Here is a 12,003-nt window from a genome sequence, read left to right on the forward strand (position 1 = left end):
GAATCTCAGGGTTGTACATGGTGACATATATGTACTTTGATAAAATAAATTACTTTGAACTTTTAGAGGTTTCTCCCTAAATGGAAGAATCTAGGATGAGTATAGGTAAGTGTCTGTCCATTTGAGAATGAGATGAGATGCTGTCTCTTTCCTCAGTTGCAAATCAACTCTGTCACTATTTTTGGCATCATGTTTTGATTTTTGGTCATTGATATGACATTCAATTAAGTTCCTTTGTGGAGGGTTGGGTAGGGGTGAGTGGTTGGGAGGGAGAGGAAGGGGGAGGAGGGTGGAAATCCTATTTAGGCACAAACGAGACAGTTCCCCTGAGAGGGAGGACAGGTTGCCTCTGATTAGCCAAGTAGGGAGGCAGGCAGTCCATCTCAAAGGCATGTATTATATCACCAATGTTAATAATAATATTCACTGTGAATCTTAAGACCATAACATATAGGAGCAGAATTAGGCCATTTGGCCCATCGAGGCTGCTCTGCCACTTCATCATGTCTGACCCATTTTCCATTACAGTTCCAATCTCCCACCTTCTCTCCCTATCCCTTTATGCTCTGACTAATCAAGAGCCTATTAACCTCTGCCTTAAATATACCCAATAATTTGCCTCCACAGCCAACTGTGGCAACAGATTCCACAGATTCACCATCCTCCGGCTAAACAAATTCCTTTCTTTTCTTTTTCAATCTTTTTATTAATTTCATAGAATGAGAACATAACAAGCAAAAATACAAGTAGTAGGAGATACATTGTTACATTTAAAATGAGTAATTGTAAAACCAGATAGTAAAAATTAACAAAGCTCCCAATCGTGCAGAATAATAAATAATACAAAGCAAAAAAAAACTGAAGAAAAATCATGAAAAAGAAAAGAAAAAGAAAAAAAAAACAAACCCCATCCCCCAAAAAAACTAAACAGAATTAGTCAACTCAACTAAAAGACTTGGGCAATACTAACAACTTGAAAATGGGAAAGAAGAAAACCTTAGTGTCGACGACTCCATTCCTCTCAACCAAAACAAATTCCTCCTCATCTCCGTTCTAAATGGACATCCCTCTATTCTGAGGTTGTGCTCACTGGTTCTAGACTCCCCCACCATAGGAAACACCTCTCCACATCCACTCTGTCAAGGCCTTTCCACATTCGACAGGTTTCAATGAGATCCCCCCTCATTCTTCTGAATTCCAGAGAGTACAGGCCCAGAGCTGTCAATCGGTTCTCATATGGTAACCCTTGCATTTCTGGAATCATTCTCGTGAACTTCCTCTGAACCCTCTCCAATGTCAGCACATCCTTTCTTAGATAAGACAATAGGTGCAGGAGTAGGCCATTCGGCCCTTCGAGCCAGCACCGCCATTCACTGTGATCATGGCTGATCATCCACAATCAGTACCCCGATCCTGCCTTCTCCCCACATCCCTTGACTCCGCTATCATTAAGAGCTCTATCTATATAAGAGGCCCAAAACTGCTCACAGCCCTCCAAGTGAGTCCTCACCAGTGCTTTATAAAGCCTCAATATATTCTAGTCCTCTTGAAATAAATGCCTACATCACATTAACCTTCCTCTCCACTGACTCAACCTGCTAATGAACCTTTTGGGGATCCTGCACAAGGACTCCCAAGTCACTTTGCACCTCCGATTTCTGAATTTTCTTCCTGTTTAGAAAACAGTCAATAGTTTTATTTCTACCAAAGTGCGTGACCATACAGTTACTGATACTGCATTCTATCTGCCACTTCTTTGTCCAAAAAAAGAGGCAGATGACCCGGATCTGGGCCGAACCCTCCAAATATCCAGACCTGCCTCTCGGTTTTTTTGCACTACCTTACTTTCCATTTTTCTATTTTCTATTTATGATTTATAATTAAAATTTTTGATATTTACTATTTGTCATCCAGGGAGCGGGAAGTGCAGAATCAAATATCTCTGTGATGATTGTACGTTCTAGTACCAATTGTCTGGCGACAATAAAGTATAAAGATGGAATACATATCTTCTTAGATATTCTGTCAGTAGGAGTTCATTTTAAGAGGGTTCACATCATGTTGATTGTTTGATTATTGTCATTAAATAATGTAAACTTCCTTGAGTACTGATTTTGATCTAGCACTGATTTAATTCTAGATCAACGAGCCCGCAGTGACACACAGCTTACACCCGTTTTCAAGCACGTTTCATTGAACCTTCAAACAATGACGCATTCTATTACAGAGCAAAACCTTGCAGCCAATCGTAGGTTCAGTTTTATCTCTAGTATATCAGGCTGATGCCATTCAGCGAGTTGAGCACGGGCCAAGCCACAGAACAGAAGTCACTCCAGTCGGCAACTTTTCAATTTAGATTTAATCTTTGGAAAGCAAACTTCTAAGCGGTTCAGAGAAATGAAAGAACATGAGCCATTAGTTCACGGTGCCAAGAAAGAAAAAACAAAGACTGGCAAACATCTCCAATAAAGATTTTAAGGCTACTGTCTCAGATTGTGGTTCCAGCTCCTCAACACTATCCAGCGTCCCTTTGTATAAAGTGCATCGGGGATCACAGATTTGGAGTGGCCTATTCCTCCACAGAGTGTACATGATGGATTTTGAGGACCATAGTATGGGAAGGGGTGAGCACCACAGTATGGGGGGGTGGAAGGACCACAGTATGGGGGAGGGAGGGAGGACTGTAGTGTGGGGGTGGACCATATTATGTGGGGGGGAGCAATCACAGTTTTGGGGAAGGAGGGAGGACCACAGTTTGGGAGAGGGAGGGAGGATCACAATATGGGGTGGGGGAGGACAGCAGTATTGACGGGGGGAGGACCACAGTATAGGGTTCTTCCAGTACTGCACAAGGAGGGGCCGGGTTGGGTGACGAAGCCCCTCAACTTATTTATTTTATTGAGTGACACAGCACGGTAGGGCGGTGGGGTGGAGATACGCCCCCACCAAAGGAGCTGTAAGGCGCTCCTTCCCTCCACTAGCCCGCGGGTCACCCTTGGGCAAGGTGTAGCACCTACTTCGCACCCCGCTCCACCACTCCTGATCAGGGTGACGCGAAGCCATGGGATCAGGTGGTGGACGGTCGTGTGAGCAGCCGGTGCATATCACAAGTCCTGGACATGCGACCACAAACGCCAGGCAGGCAACCTCTGAAGAGTATTGACGATGGCTGGGGTCACCTGTCTAGTAAAGACACTGCCCAGAAGAAGACTTCTGTAGAAAAACTTGTCTAGAACAATCATAGTCACAGAAAGACCGTGATCGCCCACATGATGACGATGATGATGACAACACAGTAACAGGCCCACCTGACCCAACGAGCACAGTTGCTCAATTACACTCATGTGAGCAACAGACCCAACCACGTGACCAATTAGACCTACTAATATGTACGCCTTTGGGCTGTGGGAGGCAACCAGAGCACCCGGAGGAAACCCATGCAGTCAGGGTGAGAATTTACAAACTCCTTATAGACAGTGGTGGGAATTGAACCTGGTTTTCTGGCATTGTAATAACGTTATGCTAACTGCCATACTACTGTGCTGGCTGTACTTCTGTAGTGTACCTTCCTGGGAGGGGAGCAGGGTGGAGGCACGTTTGTGGCAACAGTGCTTTTGGCTTTAATGAATGTAATGGAACTCTACTCTGATGCTGAGATGCTGGAACACATTGTCAGTGATGTAACCAGGAGTCGTCAAGTGTAGACAACCTCACCCAGGCGACCCAGCCAGGGTTGATCAGGCCCTGGCTTGTGTCCCAGCAGCATTTGTCCTCAGGTCACGCCTCCTGATCCAAAGCCAGCTGGAGACTCGCTCAACAGCCTCGAAATGGACATTGAACCCGTGAACACGGCCTCACTTTTTAAATATATATTACTTCTGTTCTTGCACGATTTTTAAAATCTATTCAATATACGTATACAGTAATTGATTTATTTATTTGTTTATTGGTTCTTTCTCTTTCTGCTATTGCATTGAACCGCTGCTGCTGTTAACAAATTCCACGAGACGTGCCGGTGCTAATAAACCGGATTCTGATTCTAACGGTCCTGACTGCTCTTTTCTTTGCAGAGAGTAATGCCAAGGCGAGAGCAGTCAGGAAGACCTCCATAAGGCGATGTCTGTGATTCATTGTCTAAGAATGTACAAGAGAAATGGCATCGCGCAGTTTATTCTAGTAAATATTTTTTTTATTACGAATAAAGTTTACTTTACTTAAAAAGACTTGCACACTGTCAAAAACAACCTGTGTTCTGTGTCCCACAAGCAGGACTTCCCCGTGGCCAAACATTTCCATTCTGATTTCCATTCTCATTCCGACGTGTTGCTCCACGGCCTCCTCCTGTGCCACAATAAGGCCACCCTCAGGGTGGAGGAGCAACACCTCATATTCCATCTGGGTACCCTCCAACCCAATGGCATGAATTGATTTCTCCTTCTGGTGAACAGATTCACCCTGCCTTCCCCTTCCTCTGTTCCCGGCTCTGACCATTTACTACTTCTCACCTGCCTATCACCTCCCCCAGGTCCCCTCCTCCTTCCCTTTCTCCCATGGTCCACTCTCCTCTCCTACCAGATTCTTTCTTCTCCTGCCCTTGACCTTTCCCACCCACCTGACTTCACCAATCACCTTCCAGCGCCCCCCACCTTTCTATTGCCGGCGGATGGTGTAGCAGCATCAGCCGTGGGCTTCGAGGCGAGCGGTCCCGTGTTAGAATCCGGCCGGCTCCTCGCACGCTGGGTTGGGCGTCGAGCTAGCGACTCAGACTCGTACAATGCAGGCACACGCTAAAGATATGGCAAGTTTGCCGCCCAATGCGCCAGAAGGAGCGGAGAGAAACCACAACCTCTTTATTCTGGCATTGTCCCCCCTTCCTTTTCAGTCCTCAGGAAGGGTCCCGGCCTGAAACATCAACTGCATTCATTCCCGTGGATGCTGCCTGACCTGCTGAGTTCCTCCAGCATTTTCTGTGTGTTGATCTGTGTCCTGTAATTTATTTCATAGGGTAGGGTATTAATCGAGAGATGTGCCATTATAAATGGATTTAAGCCAATCAATGCAGACACAGGCATGAATTCTATGAACAGAAGTATCACATAACTCCAGTTACAAATATGCCAAAAATTGCTGGCTGGTCTGTCTGAGACAGTTCCAGCCTATTCCAGTATGTCACCAGAATCACGTCAAGTTGAGTTCATTTCCACTCATGTAATTTGTTCTTTACAAATCAAAATATTTTAACATGATTTTTTTAAAAATGTAAACTGGGCTCAGCTCCAAAGCAGGCTCATGGTGCATTGCAAATTGAACCAGTATGCTGGAATGGATGTGTTTGTTCTAGATGGTTTGATGCAAAACATCAAAGGGGTGTGAGATAAAACGTCGGTTTGATTTGCCGCCCCTCCTGCACTCCCACTATATTCTCAGCTTGTTCCGCCGGCTTCCCAGTTCACACTTTCCGAATGAGTCTCACTGCCCGAGGAGCAGAGTTCAAAAGACTTTACTCGAGCATAAGGAGATTAGCTTGCACACTGAACATAAATCACTGAAGCAGGACTGATGAATTTTGAGTCAATAACTCGGATAAGTCCAGCTCTAAGTATAACAACATGCTACAAATTATGAAACATACTATAGGAATAAGAGGAGGGCAAGGCCATTCAGCCCTTCTAGTGTGTTCCACCATTTAATACGATCACCGATCTCAATGCCAAATTCTCGTTCTTCTTCAATACTTGATGTCTTTTCTGCCTGGACATTCATCAGACTCGGTCTTGAAGATATTCCGTAGCCTCTACAGCCGTCTGTGGGAGAGGATTCTTCAGTTTATCACCTTCAAATGAAGAAATTTTCTCCTCATGGGAAATCTCTTCCTCTGTAACTGGAGACTGTGTCTTATTATTGTACCTTATGAGGATAGACTGAGTGAGCTGGGTCTTTTCTCTTTGGAATGAAGAAGTTTGAGAGGTGACTCGATAGAGGTGTATAAGATGATAATCAGTGGTAGAGAGTGTGGGAGTCATAGTGTGGAAGCAAGTGTGTAAGCGATAGTCTGGTGGAGTGTGAGCAATAGTGTGCAGGAGAGTGTGGGAGTGAAAGTGTGATTGAGAGTGTGCGATAGGAGTTCAAGAATGCATCAGTGTCAGAACTTCCATCACAGGGCAACACGGTGTGAGACTGCACGAATGTTTTCATGAGAGCGTAGAAAAAAATGTGTGTGAGATAGTGTGCAAGGATGTCCGTGGGAGTGACCGTATGAGCGCGGGTGAACAAGAGGGCAATTGAGTGAGGGCACACAGGAAAACGGATTTGAGCCTGCAGATCCTGATCTCTCCCTCTCTCTCTCACACACACGTACACATGCACACTCATGTGTGCACACATCACACATGTGTACTCACACGCACGCACACACACACTCGCATACGCACGCATGCACACACACATGCACACACATCACAAACATGGGCAGACACACATCCAAATCCTAAGGACTTTCTCCAGGGGCACAATTGAGAGCATCCTGATTGGCTGCATCACTGCCTGGTATGGGAACTGTACTTCCCTCAATCGCAGGGACTCTGCAGAGAGTGGTGCGGACAGCCCAGCACATCTGTAGATGTGAACTTCCCATGATTCAGGACATTTACAAAGACAGGTGTGTAAAAAGGGCCCAAAGGATCACTGGGGACCCGAGTCACCCCAACCACAAACTGTTCCAGCTGCTACCATCCGGGAAACGGTACCGCAGCATAAAAGCCAGGACCAACAGGCTCTGGGACAGCTTCTTCCACCAGGCCATCAGACTGATGAACTCACACTGACTTGAGTGTATTTCTATGTTACACTGACTGTTCTATTTATTATAAATTACTATGATTGCACATTGCACATTTAGATGAAGATGTAACGTCAAGATTTTCACTCCTCATCTATGTGAAGGATGTAAAAAATCAAGTCAATTCAATACACACACACACACACACACACAGCAGGACAATCAGGCTGTGTCTCAGCAGGACCCGATGAAGCAGTATTTGTCACTCCCCAGATCCCTGCAGCTTTTGAATGGAGATATGATGGAGATTGATGATGTAAGTTGTACTTGGGAGACAATATCAAACACCCAGGATGTGAAGGTGATACACAGAATTCAATTGTCAATGTGAGAGTCACATTACTGTTCAGGACTCATTAATCATTGTATCTAATATCACTCCAACCTCTGGTCTTGCAGCCAACACTGGAAATGGCATGCATAATCCCGAGTTTGCTCTTTTGGGGCTGGAGAAAGGTTTTTCTGGCTGGAGGAATCAGCGTACCTTGTGCTTTCCACCCACAAAGTGGCAAATGCCCAAATATAAAGAAACAAAATGATGTCAAAGGCTTTTAAAATGTTTCTTCAGTCCTAAACTGGTATTTGATGCTCTGAGGTTGTGCAGAGTATAAAAGGGTATCGAGCTTGATTTCATCCCCTGCAGAAGCCAGGTCTTGTGCAACTTCAAAGGTGAGGGTGGGGGGGGGGTCATTGCCTTGCTGCTATGTGCGTGGGAGGGGGGAGTTGGTGGGAGGGGCTTTGGGGTTCTAACATTTTAACTGTCATTCATTCTTTGGGCACTTCTCTGTTTTTGTGAATGTCTGCAAAGAAAAAGAATTTCAGGATGTATATTGTATACATTTCTCTGATACTAAATTCACCTATTAAACCTATTGAACTTCAGGCCAGACTGAGGGGCTTCAAGAGATCAAGGGTTGCTCATTGCAGTATTCTCGGGATTTGGTTCTAATTGTTTGCAGCTGGCTGGGATCCTTGGAAGAACTTGGGCAAATCTTGGATTTGATTTGGGCCTGTTCACTCCAGCCCTAGTTATTGTCAAAGATGGCGCTGAGCTACCAGGTTGTGGTTGTGGCTCGGACGTTATCTTATTGAGGCACATAGGGGTGGTTTGCGGGATTGCAGTGGAAGTTAGGAGTTTAGAGACAGAGATGAAAGGCTTTAGAGGTCAGGGGTGGTAAATGAAGAGTCTGGAGCCCAGGTTGGAGCACTCCACGGCAGAAGGCCAGCGATCCCCAGGGACGGATGTCAGGCCCTGTGCATAATGGCTGGTGAAACCCAAGTTAGCGAGTCCCAGGATCTGAGTGGGCAGGAAGCACAAGGGTTGGAAGTCAAGGCCCAATGTCTGCGAGTCAGAGGCCCAATGGCTCAAATATCAACCCTTTCTCCTTTGTCACTTCTGTAAAAGCCTTCCTCCCTCTGACTGAATCTTTTAAGCTTGCTGTAGTCATCCAGTAGTGGGTTGGGCTGTCCTTAACTAAGCTTGCCTCTTGCGTTTTTAGCTGAGCTCTCCCCTCGCCCATGCTTGTCCCAAGGCTGCACTACCTGCTGCAGCTGTCCCAGCGTGGCAGACCCTCATGGGTCACTGTCCAACAGCCTGGATGACCTTCTGTTACATCACTGCCATCAAGAAGGGAGCTCTGGAAGAAGAAGACCACCTAGGCGGCCTTGCAACTGTAGCACGCTGTAAGGTTTCACTGGTATTGTAATGGCTTCTCTGTAATGTTCCACTGCTGAGGTAATGGGTTCTCTGTAGCAGCAATGTTAGCCATGAGCAGGATGTTGTTCTCTCTTGTGAGTCTGGGAGCCGGGAATTCGCGGTCTTTTCCCGGAGAGAGAAGACACGAATGGAGAGTGTTGGTAGCCTGCCAGACGGAGTGGACTTGGAGGGTCGGAAGGTCAGCGACGATCGGAGGAGGTCGATGGCGGACGAACGGCCTTATCAGTGAGCTCCAACGTTGCACATTAGACTGTTTTATGAGAATGGGCACTTCTCTTTTTTTTGATTCGTTACTAACCATCCAGTCAAATTATAAATCTCAATCGTTTAATTGTATATTATGTACTGCTTGTTATTTCATGGTACTGATTTGTAACAGGGGACACATCACGCAGCACCCACCCAAACGAGATTTCTTAAGTTTGGCCGGACCGGGGGCTGTCACCCTTGATATTAAGCCGCTAGCCGAAGCAAGAGTTACGTGACCTAGAAGGTGGTTTTTGAGGAGTTGGGGGGTGGGGAGAGATTTAAGGTGGGAAAGGTTTCTGTGTCAGGCAGTTCAAAGGGAATTTCCCATCCTTGTCTGTAGTGTCTGAGCCCCAGATTCACATGAATTAACTTAATGGAGTTTGTTAAGATTGTTATAGCTGGGGGTGGTAATGGGGACAAGCTCCCACTGCCTATTAAATGTTCCCAATGGTGTGCACCTCAAATAGCCTCTGACAACCAAGTCCAGCTGCTGCCTTTCATGTGGGGCCAGGCTACTAAGCTCAACAGAACTGTTTCTACTGACAGGGGAAGGGGTAAAGGCCCTTAAAACCAATTGCCTCAGGCAGATGGCAGCTCATCTAGGAGAAGGAAGACTGATCTCAAATGACTGCAGCCTTGCAGCTGTACCCACTCACGGGGAAGGCTTCGGGAGTGAACCCCTGAGGGAAGAGTCTGGAGCTGGAGTCTCTAAGGCAGTCCTACATTGAGCCTGATGCTGACTGGCAACTCCTGCAGCACTGCTGGTGGCAAACTTCATCGGTCTCGGCTCTTCTTTTGGGCTCATCGGATGCATGGAGAGGGGAAACCTGCTACACAGGCAACAGCTTGCTCTCCGTATCGTACTGCCCAGGCTTGCGTATCTAGCCAGCTAGGAAGCAGCATCCATGGTCAACCCCAAGCAACGGAAGCCTCTAACTTACTGGATGAAAGATCTGGCCCTTCGGCCCACAAAACCTGCGTCTTTCTTAATCTTATAAATTCTTATCAGTAGATTCTAGGCCCAAGGAGGAGTCAGGTGTTCTGAGAAACAAGAAGGAAATTGGAATTGAGGTGAAGATTAGCCCAGCAATGAGTTATCGAAAGCTAGAAGGGCTAGGTGGCTGAATGCTGGTCCTATATTTTACTTGCACCAATATCCTACTGTAAATGGGATCCCTTTCCTTCACTAAATTCTTCAATGTGACATGTTACACAGTTATTTCCTATCAGTATTAATGCTATTTTTTCATTTGTCCAAATGCCAGCTTCATGACTCATCAGTGATAACTGAACTAGCTTGACTCAGCTAATTGAATGTCACACTGAAAATTCAGCCAAAATAATGATGATACCCAGTGACATTTCAAATTACAGTCAGCCAAATGAAGATGAATCTTGGTTGCAATCATAGGGTCACAAATAGAGTTGTACATCAAATGAGAGATAGGAATAGGCAAACAGAACTGGGAAGAAGGAATGTCTTCATCTCGAGCAGGAGTTCCCAACCTGGGGTCCACAGATCTCTGGTCAATGGTAGGGGTCCATGGCATAAAAAGGTTGGGAACCCCTGACTTAGAGCCGAGTGAGCCTTTGGAGTTTGCCTGAGGTGCTCAGGATAATCACCCGGCCAATCAATATTCTTTGTGGTGACTCATGGTTGCAGGGATAAGGGCCAAGATGATGAGAGTGGTGGGGAAGGCGAGTCACAGACGGGAAAGTGGAGAGGGGAAGGGAGGAGGAGTTGTCCTGATGAAGGATCTCGACCTGAAACGGCGACCGTTTATTCTCCTCCATGGATGCTGCCTGACCCACTGTGTTCCTCCAGAATTGTCCCTCAGTCAATTCAATTCAGCTTAATAGTTGTTAAACCATACATGAATACTCATGAATACAGTCAAATAAGACAGCGTTACTATGGGGTCAAGGTGCTAAAGCACAGCGGCAACAGTCACGCACAAGAACACGTTCAGGGGATAAAAGAGTCCCGATACGTTCTCCCCCCAATGACACCATGGCTTGATATCTAGTCGTCATACATGCGAGACTATATCTAAGGCATCCATTAGTCTCATGAGACCATGGATTTGCGCCTTGGAAGGTTTCCAGGGCGCAGGCCTGGGCAAGGTTGTATGGAAGACCAGCAGTTGCCCATGCTGCAAGTCTCCCCTCTCCACACCACCAATGTTGTCCCAGGGAAGGGCATTAGGACCCATGCAGCTTGGCACCAGTGTCGTCGTAGAGCAATGTGTGGTTAAGTACCTTGCTCAAGGATACACACACTGCCTCAGCCAAGGCTCGAACTAGTGACCTTCAAATCACAAGACGAATGCCTTAACCACTTGGCCACGTGCCAACAAGACTATATAGAATATCAGTAAACCACAACGACGCAGAAAATGCATGTATATAGTCCAGAACTCCCCCAGCCCACCGATATCATCTGTCGACCCACCCCAACATCCGCTAGGTGACACCACGGCTTTGAGGCTCAGTCCTAGCATATACAAGCACATACAGAATATTAGTAAAAATACAACACAGAAAATGCATGCATATAGTCCAGACCTCGCAGCCCACCGAGATCATCTCTCGACCTGCCCTGAAGCCCACTAGGCGATACTACCATGGAAAGCCAATCACTTTGGCTCTGCATTTCTTGTTTTCGAGATCTATAACAAGCAATGGAATTTAATATCCATTCTGATCAAATTGCATGAAACTTGTTTCTTGGTTGAAAACTCATAAAGCACATACTTGCTAGATTTGCTCATGTTCTCAGTTAATCCCAGTGTCAATTTTGCTATTAACTCAAACATGTTTCTTAAACAGGCTTCTTAATAAGAAAGCAGTCAATAAATAGAAATGCTAAACGTGTTACATTAAATTTACTCTGAAGCCTTCCTAGAAATTATTAATTGCTTGGTGTTCAATATTCAATTTTGCTCAAGTACAAAACCCCATGGAATGCATCATTATGTTAAGACTATAACACCATAAGACATAGGCGCAGAATTAGGCCATTCAGCCCATCAAATTCTCTCTGCCAATTCATCATGGCTGATTTATTATTCCTCTCAACCCCATTCCTCTGCCTTCTCCCTGTAACCTTCGACGTCCTTACAAATTAAGATTCTAACAACCTCAGTTTTAGATATACCCAATGACTTGGCCTCCACAGCTGTCTGTGGCAATGAATTCC

The 12,003-nt window shown here is 45.8% G+C and overlaps 1 protein-coding gene across 5 annotated transcripts in view; it reads right to left on the minus strand.

Moving 5' to 3' along the window:
• The window catches only part of aatkb (apoptosis-associated tyrosine kinase b), a 387,622-nt gene that overhangs the window by 148,195 nt on the left and 227,424 nt on the right, over positions 1–12,003 (minus strand). Inside the window, exon 1 of one of the 5 annotated variants that reach the window (XM_072242722.1) lies at positions 4,647–4,720. The exons of the other annotated variants lie outside the window; for them this stretch is intronic. The gene's annotated coding sequence lies outside the window, so the exon portion shown is untranslated. Of the gene's footprint in view, positions 1–4,646; positions 4,721–12,003 lie in introns of those variants that run through there. 5 annotated transcript variants of the gene reach the window in all.

Source organism: Mobula birostris, chromosome 24 (assembly GCF_030028105.1).
Source record: "Mobula birostris isolate sMobBir1 chromosome 24, sMobBir1.hap1, whole genome shotgun sequence".
Taxonomy (NCBI): domain Eukaryota; kingdom Metazoa; phylum Chordata; class Chondrichthyes; order Myliobatiformes; family Myliobatidae; genus Mobula; species Mobula birostris.